This window comes from Bos mutus, chromosome 4 (genome assembly GCF_027580195.1).
Source record: "Bos mutus isolate GX-2022 chromosome 4, NWIPB_WYAK_1.1, whole genome shotgun sequence".
Taxonomy (NCBI): Eukaryota; Metazoa; Chordata; class Mammalia; order Artiodactyla; family Bovidae; genus Bos; species Bos mutus.
The window spans coordinates 56893023-56905310 of record NC_091620.1 but is presented as its reverse complement, the minus strand read 5'-3'; the positions used below and the strand labels follow the sequence as shown (position 1 = coordinate 56905310).

General features: G+C 41.1%; 1 protein-coding gene and 1 non-coding gene across 3 annotated transcripts in view; both read right to left on the bottom strand.

Annotated features, from left to right (window-relative positions):
* The window catches only part of NPSR1 (neuropeptide S receptor 1), a 152580-nt gene that overhangs the window by 49349 nt on the left and 90943 nt on the right, over window positions 1-12288 (bottom strand). The window lies entirely within an intron of this gene.
* TRNAS-GGA (transfer RNA serine (anticodon GGA)) lies at window positions 11270-11342 on the bottom strand. The gene has a single exon. It is a non-coding gene; the product is annotated as a tRNA-Ser (tRNA).

Below are 12288 nucleotides of genomic sequence, written 5' to 3'. Positions count from 1 at the left end.
CTCCAGAGATCGAACCTGCATCTCCTGTGTCTCCTGCATTGCAGGAAGATTCTTTACCCTCTGAGCCATTGGGGAAGCCCAGACTGTGGCCTTTCATTATGACTTCAGTGTGCATTTCCCTAACGGTTAATGATGTTGTTGCTGTGGACATCCTCAGTCCCTAGAGGCTTCAGATTGCTTTTGGATGCTCTAATAGCATGGGAGTTGGGGTGCTGGAGGGTTTTAATGCTCCACTCTTGGCTTTCAGATGCATTTATAGTCCTGTAGCATTGTTACTGTTTGCTGCTCAATGCTTCCTAAGCTGGTAGTTATAATGCTCTATTTTTTCCTGGCCAAGCCTCAGTCTCACATAGACCTGTACACCTGGGCCCTGAGGGTGGGACATTCTCAGTGTTCCAGTTCCTCCCTGGAAATCAAAGTGGTGGGTCTTGTGTGGGAAAGATTTTCAATGTCTTTCCCTAGTGGTAGGAGACTTCTGATTAGTATTAGTTTGATATCCTGGCCCAGCCATTTTATAGCTCCATCCCCAAGAATTGAGGGATTTTTATTTCTGTGCCTTTCCTTGTTCTCTAGGGCATTTGGTCCTGCAGTGGCCTAGGGCTTTTGTTGAAAGAAGTGACTGGCAGGAAAGAAGTATTTCATGCTTTTCCTGTAGGCATAGCCTAAACCTTCTTGTATACATGCACACCATCTCTATAACAACTCTTCAGCTCTGCCATTGTAGGGTGAACGCAGCCATAGGTACTCCTCTAACTGATTGGACATGGCTATGTACCAATAAAACTTTATTTATAAAAATGGGTTTGGGGCTGAGATTGACCTGTGGGCTATAGTTTGCCACTCCCTGATCTATAGAATAAAGTCCAGATGCCCTATTGTGACTTTTGGAGCCTTCCTGCCTCTTTCTTCAGTTTGATCTTTTCTCATCCTCTCCTAAATTCATGCTATAAGAGAAATCCTTTCGACCAGTACATTAACAGTGACACCAGTTTGATGGTCAAAACATTGGTTAAAGAAAGAAAGCACACCCACAAAACCACCTTAAAATATCTTAACATAAAACTTGAGTGTACATTTGTCTTATCTTTAACATAGGGGCAAGACTTTGATTTTATGAATCATCTTTTTTAGTGCATAAAATGCCTCCATAATGCATCTTTCATGATTTTCAGTCCTGGTTTCTTTAGAGTGAGAACTTGAGATATCAGCAAAGCAATTTGAGGCAGAATCTCATTGTAGGGAATTTTATAATCCTCCTTTATTCTTTTATAGTTCCATTTCCTGGGCTTGCTTCTATTGTAACTTCTCTTAGTGACTCAGTAAAAATAAAAGTCAAGTTTTTTCAAAATATCCAACTTAATTTTCACAGAAACAACAACTCCACAGTGTTGTTTATGTTAATTATATAATTTCAGTCATAAGTACATTTGGCACAAACTGATTGGGAACAAACTCCTATGACTCACATAATAGAAGAAGTGGAAGGAGAAAGGGGACAGGCTCATTAGTGTCCATCCGACTTGCCACAGATGCTGGTAGGGTATTTTCTGCTAGTTTGCAGAAAGAGTGGAAGTGCTGCTTAATCAAGTGAGGCACTTAAGATGTAGTTAAGAGAGAAGACCTTACTGTTCCTTGATCATCCCCAGCGTTTTCCTCTGCCAGCCCCTTTCTTTATGTCGGTCCCTTGACTTGGCAAGTTCTTTATGTACCTCTACCTGAAGGATATCTCTTAACTTTTTAAAGTTTAGCTCAAGATTACCTCCTTTATGATGCATGTTCCTCCTGAAGACTACTGAGATTGGCTGATTCCCACTTCTGGGTTTCTCCCTACGCTACTATTGAAGTACCTGTAACACATTAACATTTTTAATATTTCTTTTCAATTACACTATAGTTTGGGAAGATAGAGATTTTTAAAAAATTCACCTTTATGTCTCTGGACCCTGACATCATTTTATTATGTGGTAAAAGCTTGGTAACTTCCTACTAAATAAATGACTTCATTATTACTGCTGTTGCTTGATTGGCTGGCTGCAGGCTCCTGCAGAGGTTGCTAGAGAGGTGATGCCTCAGAGCAGATGGAGCCACATTAACCATCTTCTTCAGTGTAGATTAAGATAATGATTAGAAATCCAGATGCTGGAAGGAGGAATATGATTGGAAGTTTTGCTCCCTCAACAGGTTTCCAAAAGAGCTCTCTCTACAAATGACCCAATTTCACTCCTTTAAATGGCCGAGTAATATTCCATGTGTATATGTAAAATAGATAGCTAGTGGGAACCTACTATATAGCATAGGGAACTCAGCTTGGTCCTCTGTGATGATGTTGATTGCTGGGTTGGGGGGGTGGTTGGGGATGTAGTGGGAGGGAGGTCCAAGACAGAGGGGATATATGTATATGTATAGCTGATTCACTTCGTTGTACAGCAGAAACTAACACAATATTGTAAAGCAACTATACCCCAATTTTTTTTTTAAGAGCTCTCTTGATTCTAAGGTCTCTGCTAGGTTGTAGTACCACAGTGGCTGTGCCTTATTCATGTTTATACTCTCATCCCTTTTTATACTGTCTTGCAAAATATTCAGTGTTTGCTAGCAAAAGAAGGAAATGTTGGCTTATAAAACAGATTTGCAAATACCTTGAAAATACAAGGCCACCAGTGTAGGATTCACTCTGCAGAGAGAGAAAGTTGAAGCACCATTTCTACTTGCTCTAAGTTGATGTTTGAACTTTCCCATGCAGAGCAGAACTATAGGAATAGTTAACACCTAGAAAGCTGAGTAACTCTTTTTCTTGGCAAGTGAGTAGTACATGAACATTTGTTGCACTGGATAGGGGGCTATTGAATACAAACACAATTTCTATAAGATTGAGATTTCTGATAATGTAAGATACCTTTCGGAGAAGGCAACAGCAACCCACTCCAGTACTCTTGCCTGGAAAATCCCATGGACGGAGGAGCCTGCTAGGCTGAAGTCCATGGGGTCGCTAAGAGTCGGACATGACTGAGTGTCTTCACTTTCAATTTTCACTTTCATGCATTGGAGAAGGAAATGGCAACCCACTCCAGTGTTCTTGCCTGGAGAATCCCAGGGACGGGGGACCCTGGTGGGCTGCCGTCTATGGGGTCGCACAGAGTCGGGCACGACTGAAGCGACTTAGCAGCAGCAGCAGCAAGATACTTGTAGTGCCAATTAGAGATTATGGAGTAGTGTTGCTTGGTTTTACTGTAGGGACACTCTGGGTAACAATTTCAACCATGAATCTCCAGGGTCTGTGATGCCTCTAGTTCAACTCAGTGTCATTGTGTTGTTTGTTTTGTTTTAAAAGCAAGGGAGGTGATAATGGCTTGTTTGCTTGCAGTTGCGCAGGAAACTATTTTTGATATTACTAAGGATCCCGCTCTCTCCCACTTTGCTTTTATAACAACCATATGCTTGAGAACACTCTAAATGGAATAAGATTTCAAGACCTTATGTGAAAGTTAGTTTAATGAGAGAACATCGGTTGCCCAAACTGATGTCAGATGATTAACTGCCAAGTAAAATTATTTCTCAGAAAAGCAAGTTCTCGTGTCTCTAAGTTTTGGGCTCATTTTACAATACTAATATAATTCTGGCACCATGCCCTTCACCAAGATTGAGTACTAGCTGAGCTTAATGGCCTAAACTGTCAACTCCCGGGTTCTTTATTAATCCCGGAAAAAGTGGCCTGCACCTCAGTCATTATTGCTCAATTAGGTAAATAATCATCACATCCATTCCCATTAGAGCACTCTCTTCACAGAAAGCTTCATTCCTGAGATTTTTCAATTAGTCTTAACAGTCATAAAATGCCACTAATGTCTCTCTTTCTCCATTGGTCCACCAAACAAGTAAAAATCATATGTCCAATTAAAGAAACCCACGTCCTCCTAAAACGTATTCCCTTTGCTTCTATGTACCCAAAAGCCAAGAATCTCATTTAATGAGGCCAACTGGTCAGCCTGGGTCATTGGTCATTGCTGAGTGGTGAAGAATTCTTACACTCATATATACAAACATCAGGTTCAGCAAAGCAAACGTTTCCTTAAGATAAGGGAAAATAAGGCACGGAGCCACTACTTCTCCTCCATTTTACGTGGAACTGTCTTGAGGCAGGGTCATGCACAATCGTCACCTCACCACATGGGACTCAAGCTGACTCAGTATAAAGGTCAGAAATGGAAACTCATTTCCTCTTTTAATGAGAGTGTGTTTTCCTTTTAAAAAGAACTGACATCAGTGAGTCAATTTATTATAGGATGTTTAGAAATCTAAGTGTAGGGGTAGGGGAAATCATTTGTAGTTATCCAAGAGACAAGTTCTTTGAATATCTTTTTTTCCCTTTGTCCTCATGCCAAAGGACAAATGAGTTGTAGCAGGTTGGGATGGATGTGGTAGATTGTTATCAAGAAATATTTGGACCATCATTGTCTTGGATGGTCTTTATGGCTGCCCTTTTGTATAATTTAAGATCTCAGTAACTATCTTATTTCACTGATGCTGCCCAGGACTGTACTGTGCACCTCTTTGTCATCAAGGGTTTTGTAGTTAATATATGTTGTTTAATAATCATAGGATCAAATTACCAACATCCATTGGATCATAGAAAAAGCAAGAGAATTTCAGAAAAACATTTACTTCTGCTTCATTGACTATGCTAAAGCCTTTGACTGTGTGGATCATAACAAACTGTGGAAAATTCTTAAAGAGATGGGACTACAAGACTACCTTACCTACCTCCTGAAACACCTGTATGCAAGTCAAGAAACAACGATTAGAACTGGACATGGAAAAATAGACTGGTTCCAAATCGGGAAAAGAGTACATCAAGGCTATATATTTTCATCCTGCTTATTTAACTTGAATACAGAGTACATCATGCAAAATGCCAGGCCTATCTGGTCTCATCAGTTCAATTCAGTTCAGTCGCTCAGCTGTGTCCAATTCTTTGTGACCCCATGAACCAGAGCATGCCAGGCCTCCCTGTCCATCACAAACTCCTGGAGTTTATACAAGCTTATGGCCATTTAGTTGGTGATGCCATCCAACCCTCTCATCCTCTGTCATCCCCTTCTCCTCCTGCCCTCAATCTTTCCAGGAATCAGGGTCTTTTCAAATGAGTCAGCTCTTTGTATCAGGTGGACAAAGTATTGGAGTTTCAGCTTCAACATCAGTCCTTCCTTCCAGTGAACACCCAGGACTGATCTCCTTTAGGATGGACTGGTTGGATCTCCTTGCAGTCCAAGGGACTCTCAAGAGTCTTCTCAAACAACACAGTTCAAAAGCATCAATTCTTCAGCGCTCAGCTTTCTTTATAGTCAAACTCTCACATCCATACATGACCACTGGGAAAACCATAGCCTTGACTAGATGGACCTTTGTTGGCAAAGTAATGTCTCTGCTTTTGAATATGCTATCTAGGTTGGTCATAACTTTCCTTCCAAGGAGTAAGCGTCTTTTAATATCATGGCTACAGTCACTATTTGCAGTGATTTTGGAGCCCACAAAAATAAAGTCTGACATTGTTTCCACTGTTTCCCCATCTATTTCCCATGAAGTGATAGGACCGGATGCCATGATCTTCATTTTCTGAATGTTGAGCTTTAAGCCAACTTTTTCACTCTGCTCTTTCACTTTCATCAAGAGGCTCTTTATTTCTTCTTCACTTTCTGCCATAAGGGTGGTATCATCTGCATATCTGAGGGTATTGATATTTCTCCCGGCAATCTTGATTCCAGCTTGTGCTTCCTCCAGCCCAGCGTTTCTCACGATGTACTCTGCATATAAGTGAAATAAGCAGGGTGACAATATACAGCCTTGACGTACTCCTTTTCCTATTTAGAACCAGTCTGTTGTTCCATGTCCAGTTCTAACTGTTGCTTCCTGACCTGCATACAAGTTTCTCAAGAGGCAGGTCAGGTGGTCTGGTATTCCCATCTCTTTCAGAATTTTCCACAGTTTATTTTGATCTACACAGTCAAAGGCTTTGGCATAGTCAATAAAGTAGAAATAGATGTTTTTCTGGAACTCTCTTGCTTTTTTGATGATCCAGCGGATGTTAGCAATTTGATCTCTGGTTCCTCTGCCTTTTCTAAAACCAGCTTGGACATCTGGAAGTTCATGGTTCACATATTGCTGAAGCCTGGCTTGGAGAATTTTGAGTATTACTTTACTAGCATGTGAGATGAGTGCAATTGTGTGGTAGTTTGAGCATTCTATGGCATTGCCTTTCTTTGGGATTGGAATGAAAACTGACCTTTTCCAGTCCTGTGGCCACTGCTGAGTTTTCCAAATTTGCTGACACATTGAGTACAACACTTTCACAGCATCATCTTTTAGCATTTGAAATAGCTCCACTGTAATTCCATCACCTCCACTAGCTTTGTTTGTAGTGATGCTTCCTAAGGCCCACTTGACTTCACATTCCAGAATATCTGGCTCAAGATGAGTGATCACACCATCATGATTAACTGGGTCATGAAAATCCTTTTTGTACAGTTCTTCTGTGTATTCTTGCCGGTCTCATCACTTCATGGCAAATAGATGTGGAAACAATGTAAACAGTGACAAACTTTATTTTCTTGGGATCCAAAATCACTGTGGACAGTGACTGCAGCCATGAAATTAAAAGATGGTCCTTAGATGAAAAGCTATGACAAACCTGGACAGCATATTAAAAAAAGCAGAAACATTACTTGGTCAACAAAGGACCGAATAGTCAAAGCTATAGGTTTTCTAGTAGTCATGTACAGATGTGAGAGTGGACTATCAAAAAGGTTAAGCACCAAAGAATTGATGCTTTTAAACTGTGGTGTTGGAGAAGACCCTTGAGAGTCCCTTGGACTGCGAGGAGATTCAACCAGTCCATCCTAAAGGAAATCAGTCCTGAATATTCATTGGAAGGACTGATGCTGGAGCTGAATATCCAACACTTTGGCCATCTGATGTGAAGAGCTGACTCATTAGAAAAGACCTTGATGCTGGGAAAGATTGAAGGCAGGAGGAAAAGTGGATAGCAGAGGGTGGGATGGTTGGATGGCATCACTTACTCAACGGACATGAGTTTGAGCAAGTTCCAGGAGACGGTGAAGGACAGGGAAGCCTGGCATGCTGTAGTCCATGGGGTCACAAAGAGTCAGATATGAGCTACCAAACAACAACAACAACAACAAATAATCATAGAGGACTAGAAAGCCTCTGCTGCTGCTGCTGCTAAGTCTCTTCAGTCATGTCCGACTCTGTGCGACCCCACAGACGGCAGCCCACCAGGCTCCGCCATCCCTGGGATTCTCCAGGCAAGAATAGTGGAGTGGGTTGCCATTTCCTTCTCCAATGCATAAAAGTAAAAAGTGAAAGTGAAGTCACTCAGTGTCCGACTCTTCGAAACCCCATGGACTGCAGCCTACCAGGCTCCTCCATCCATGGGATTTTCCAGGCAAGAGTACTGGAGTGGGTTGCCATTGCCTTCTCCGTGGTAGCCTCTATGCTCTATTAATCCCCAAACAATGAAAACCTTCACTGATATATTCCTGACCCCCATGAGATAAGTTACCCATTCATAAATCTTAAGTTAGGAGCATACATCCTGTTTCCTAGTACCTACTCCCATACCCTAGGTTAACTGTAAAATTGTCCCAGTGGCCCCTTGCCAGTGTGGGGTGCAGCGGTGAATGCTTCCAGATCATTGTCTGCCCCCAACCTAACCCAATCCTGTAAGTAAGTGACCCTGTGATAAACTGACTCATTGAGTATATGAAGCTACCTGCCTTGTTTTTTGGTCTTAAGATGCCTTTTCAATTCAATGGACACTTTTCATTCCCTCTGTCCTGGAACAGTCTTCATGCTCTTGTCTCCTATTGAAGGTCTATGAGAATCACTTACTGTAAGGATGTTTTTGGGCTTCCCCAGTGGCTCAGCAATAAAGAATCTGCTTGCAATTCAGGGAACTCAGGAGATGTGGGTTTGATCCCTGGGTCAGGAAGATCCCTTGAAGGAGGGCATGACAACTCACTCAGTATTTTGGCCTGGAGAATCTCATGGACAGAGGAGCCTTTCTGGTTACAGGTTACCTGTAACCTGGCAGGTTACAGTCCATAGGGTTGCGAAGAGTCAGACACGACTGAAGCAACTGTGCATGCACACACGCACACAAGAACGTTGTAGGGAATGTTTTACTGAAGTCTTATCAAAGTCCTGCATACAAGGCTCCACAGGATCAATGTTCATGATCCAGACACTTCTTGAGATGCATTTCCCTCAAGGCTGGAAGGAATCATATCTGAGTAGTTTTGCCCTTAGTTTTGGCTGCTAAGAAACACAGAGTGAAATATAGTCAGCCACAATAACTTTGTATTACCTCAAAACTTAAATTTGTTTTTGATTTTGTTGTCCCTGTAGTTTAACATTTTCCATGGCTCTTGTATTTTATTTTGTATTTTCTACATTATTGGGTATGTCTTATGTGTTACAGGCAGTGCATTCAGCATGGGTCCTGGGGCCTGACTGCAGGGGTTTAGAATGTTGGTTCTGCCACATAATAGCTGCACCATCTTGGGTATGTTACTAACCATGCTGAGTATCAGATTCCTTGTAAAAAATGATAATAAGAGTACATGATTTATACGGATATTGTGAAGGTTAAATAGCTTGTAAAGTGCTTGGTAAAATGCATGGTGTAAGCCCTGGGTACCTCTAATTGGTGTTGGTACAACAGACAGGGCTGAATGACTAGATGGAGCACTTGCATAGACTAGAAATGAATGGGATTTCACCGTAAGTTCTGAGTTCATAACCAATTTTCTGGAAGATAGTTTTCTGAAAAGAACTGATAAGTAAGAGGTTGAGGCTCTGTTTAAATCAGATCAACAATCAAGGCTGGCTGTTTTATCGACTATAAGGCATGGTAGTTAATTCAATACATTTGGCACCTACTAAGGAAAGGGTGGTGGTTAAGTTAACTGAGTGCCTGACAACCAAGCCAATACTCGAGGAAACAGAACTCAAGAAAGACAAGCTGTGATGACTGATTCAGGGATTGGATAGCTATTTGTTAGCAGGGATGCTGTTTGTGGGGCTATTCTTTATCAGTCTAGTCTGCTCTGTGCATTATAGGAAATTTCACATCCCTGGACTCTCAGATGACTCCAAATGCCCCACCATTTCCAAATGCCCCTAAACTGCTTCCATTTGAGAATCACTGAAATATAAAAGGATATTGAGGCTTAGACTGAGAAAATAAACTGGTGTGCAGTTCCTATAGCCCTTTCACTCAAATATATCCTGGTCTCCGTGGCTCCTTGAAGATGGTTGTTTCCAGGCCTGGGGCTGGGAAGAGTACACGGTGAGTATGGAAGTAAAGTGTCATCTTGGCTTCATCTTTCCAGGTGACAATTTTTCCAAGAAAAAGTTCTCTGAGTCTGATCCTTGTCTTTAAGCAGGATGGGGACAACTATCGTCAGACTACCCTTGTGCCAGGCATTGTGCTAGGCTATTCGCAGACATTCTCTTATTTAATGCAGTGTTTTATATGAATGTATCTGAACCAGACTCTGTGCACATAAATAGAAATAGTGACCATTCATTCAGAATGTGCATTCAACTTTGCTTCAGTGATATTTGGAGTATAAATTGGACTTTTATATGCTCCTAACTGAATAGAATAATTAGATGAAACGATTCACTCTAATGTGCAGTACAACAAAAGATACTAAAAAAAAAACCACAGAATCTTAGAAGAAGCACGAAAACTGTCCTTGAACCAATATAGAAAGTTCTGCGTATAATAAGGATTGACCTCAATAAACAAGGAAGCCAAGCCAGGCGAAATTACGTACATAATCTCTTCCCAACACTATACCTGTTCAAAAAGAGGCAGTAGTATACTTTCTGCTCCTTGTGGTCATTATGAGGGTTAACTTCAGTCAAGCACAGACTTAGTGCCAGTCACAAAAGAGGACCTGCGTGCATGGAGCCTCCTCTGCTCATTTCTCCAAGAGAGAAAGGAAGCTGGGAGAATTCAAGTAATGTTTCTAAAGCCATGTAAATAATAAATGATTGAGCCAGGATTCAGCCCAGATCTCCAGACCCCACTACTTAATTTTGTACAGTTGTCAAACTAAGAATCTTTTTTATGTTCAAGAATTTTGAAAACATTTTTCTCTACTCAGTAATTTCATACAAGGATTCTCTAATAAAAATAAAGAGACCTATCTCAGACTAAGAATATTTAAAAACATGTTTTAACTTTTGAAAAAATCAAGAGAAGAAAAATATTTTTGTGGCACATGAAAATAATGTGAAATTCAAATTTGAGCATCCACTGATAAAGTCTGTTGGAACACAACCACTCCCATTCAGTTACATACTTTCCGTGCCTGCTTTCGTGCCACAACGGCAGAGTTGGGTGGTTGTGACAGGGACAGGATGGCCTTCAAAACCTAAAATGTTTATTATCTGGCTCTTAATAGAAAAAGCTGGCTGACTTCTGCTCTAGAGCTTAAGACACCTGCTCTTTCCATTATGCCCAAGTGCTGGTGGATCCAGATTGTTTGTGACTTTGCCAAATCTTTTTGTATTCTTGGGGAATTATTAAATTGCCACTTCATTGCACTGAAGTACTTTCTGCTAGCTTACACTGGAGAGCTTTGAAGATACCAGGTGGGGCCAGATTCCTTTCTTTCATCTTAGCAAAAATCCAATCTCACTCTCTTTCATGTTCAAAATGATTTGATTCATTAGGACGTAAAGGGGGCAAAGAGCAAACCATGCTGTAGGGCTAGGCTGAGCAGGCATTTGGATCTGCTGTATTTGAGCTCCTCCTTCTCCATTCTGACTGGCTCCCTGGATGCCCAGCCCTGTCTAATGGAAACTGTGCATCAGAGGTCAAAGCACAAGCTTTAGAGTCAGGGACCTGTGTTTGAACTCCATTTGGTTACTATGACTCTGGGCAAATTATTTAAACTCCCCAGTTTCAGTTTCCGGAAGTCAAACATGAGAGTAACAAGAGTATAGCTCAAGTAATGTGGAGGAATAAATGAGAGCATGAAAAGGTTTTCTGTTTGTTTTGCAAACAGATTCAGTAAGCGTCAGGCCATAATACTGGAGTGGGTAGCCTTTCCCTTCTCCAGGGGATCAACCCAGGGATTGAACCCAGGTCTCCCACATTGAAGGTAGATTTTTAACCAGCTGAGCCACAAGGGAAGCCCAAGAATACTGGAGTGGGTAGCCTACCCCTTCTCCTGTAGATATTCCTGACCCAGGAATCGAACCAGGGTCTCCTGCACTCCAGGCAGATTCTTTACCAACTGAGCTATCAGGAAAGTCCCATTAAATATTAGCTATTGTTATTAATTTTTCTGCTTACTTATCGGCAGGGAAGGAGAGAAATCTCTGATCCAAATTAAAATGCCCTAGAAGGTGCTTTTAAATATGGTTTCTGTGTTCTTTATAAGTAATGCGAGCATATAATACAAAATTCAAGTAGTACAAATAATTAAAAATAACTGTCTCACAAAACAATGTGTCTGAAATGTTCAAGGCAGTAATAGTCATAATAGCTCTAAACTGGAAATTGCCTAAATGCCCATCACCAGTAAAACAGAGAAATCGATTGTGGTATATTTATACAATGAAATGCCATTCAATAGCGTGAATGGTCTGTAACTACAGGCTACAATGATGATGAATCTCTTGAACAAATGCTAAGCAAAAGAAGCCAGACAGAAAAGCACACATCTAGATTCCATCTAGATTAGGTACAGAATCAGGTGAAATCTCACCTTTGCCTCAGGGACTCACCCTGAGTGGAGGTGGTGATGGGAAACGAGGGAGGCGGCTTAGCAGGCTGCTAATAATGCTGAGTTTCTTGATTTGGGTGCTGGTTACTCGGGTGTGTTCAGTTTGTGGAAACACATCAACAGATGCTTACAAATACTTTATGGGATTTGATTTCATATTTCAATAAAAATAATAAAATCTAAAAATAAAAACACAATTTCTCCTATTTTTGACTCCTGGTCACTTAGTCGCCTCCTCAGAAGCAGCCACTGTTACCATCAAAGAGAATATACAGTCATTGAGTATATAATAACATGTCTACCTGTATATAAGGTGTGCATTATTATTATTCTTTCTTGAAAGCAAATTTTTACCTTATTTTATGAGGACTTTATTTTTTAGGGCAGTTTTAGGGTTACAGAAAAATCAAGGAAAAGTACAGAGCTCTCGTATACTCCCTGCCCCCACAGCCTTCCTCACTACCCACCC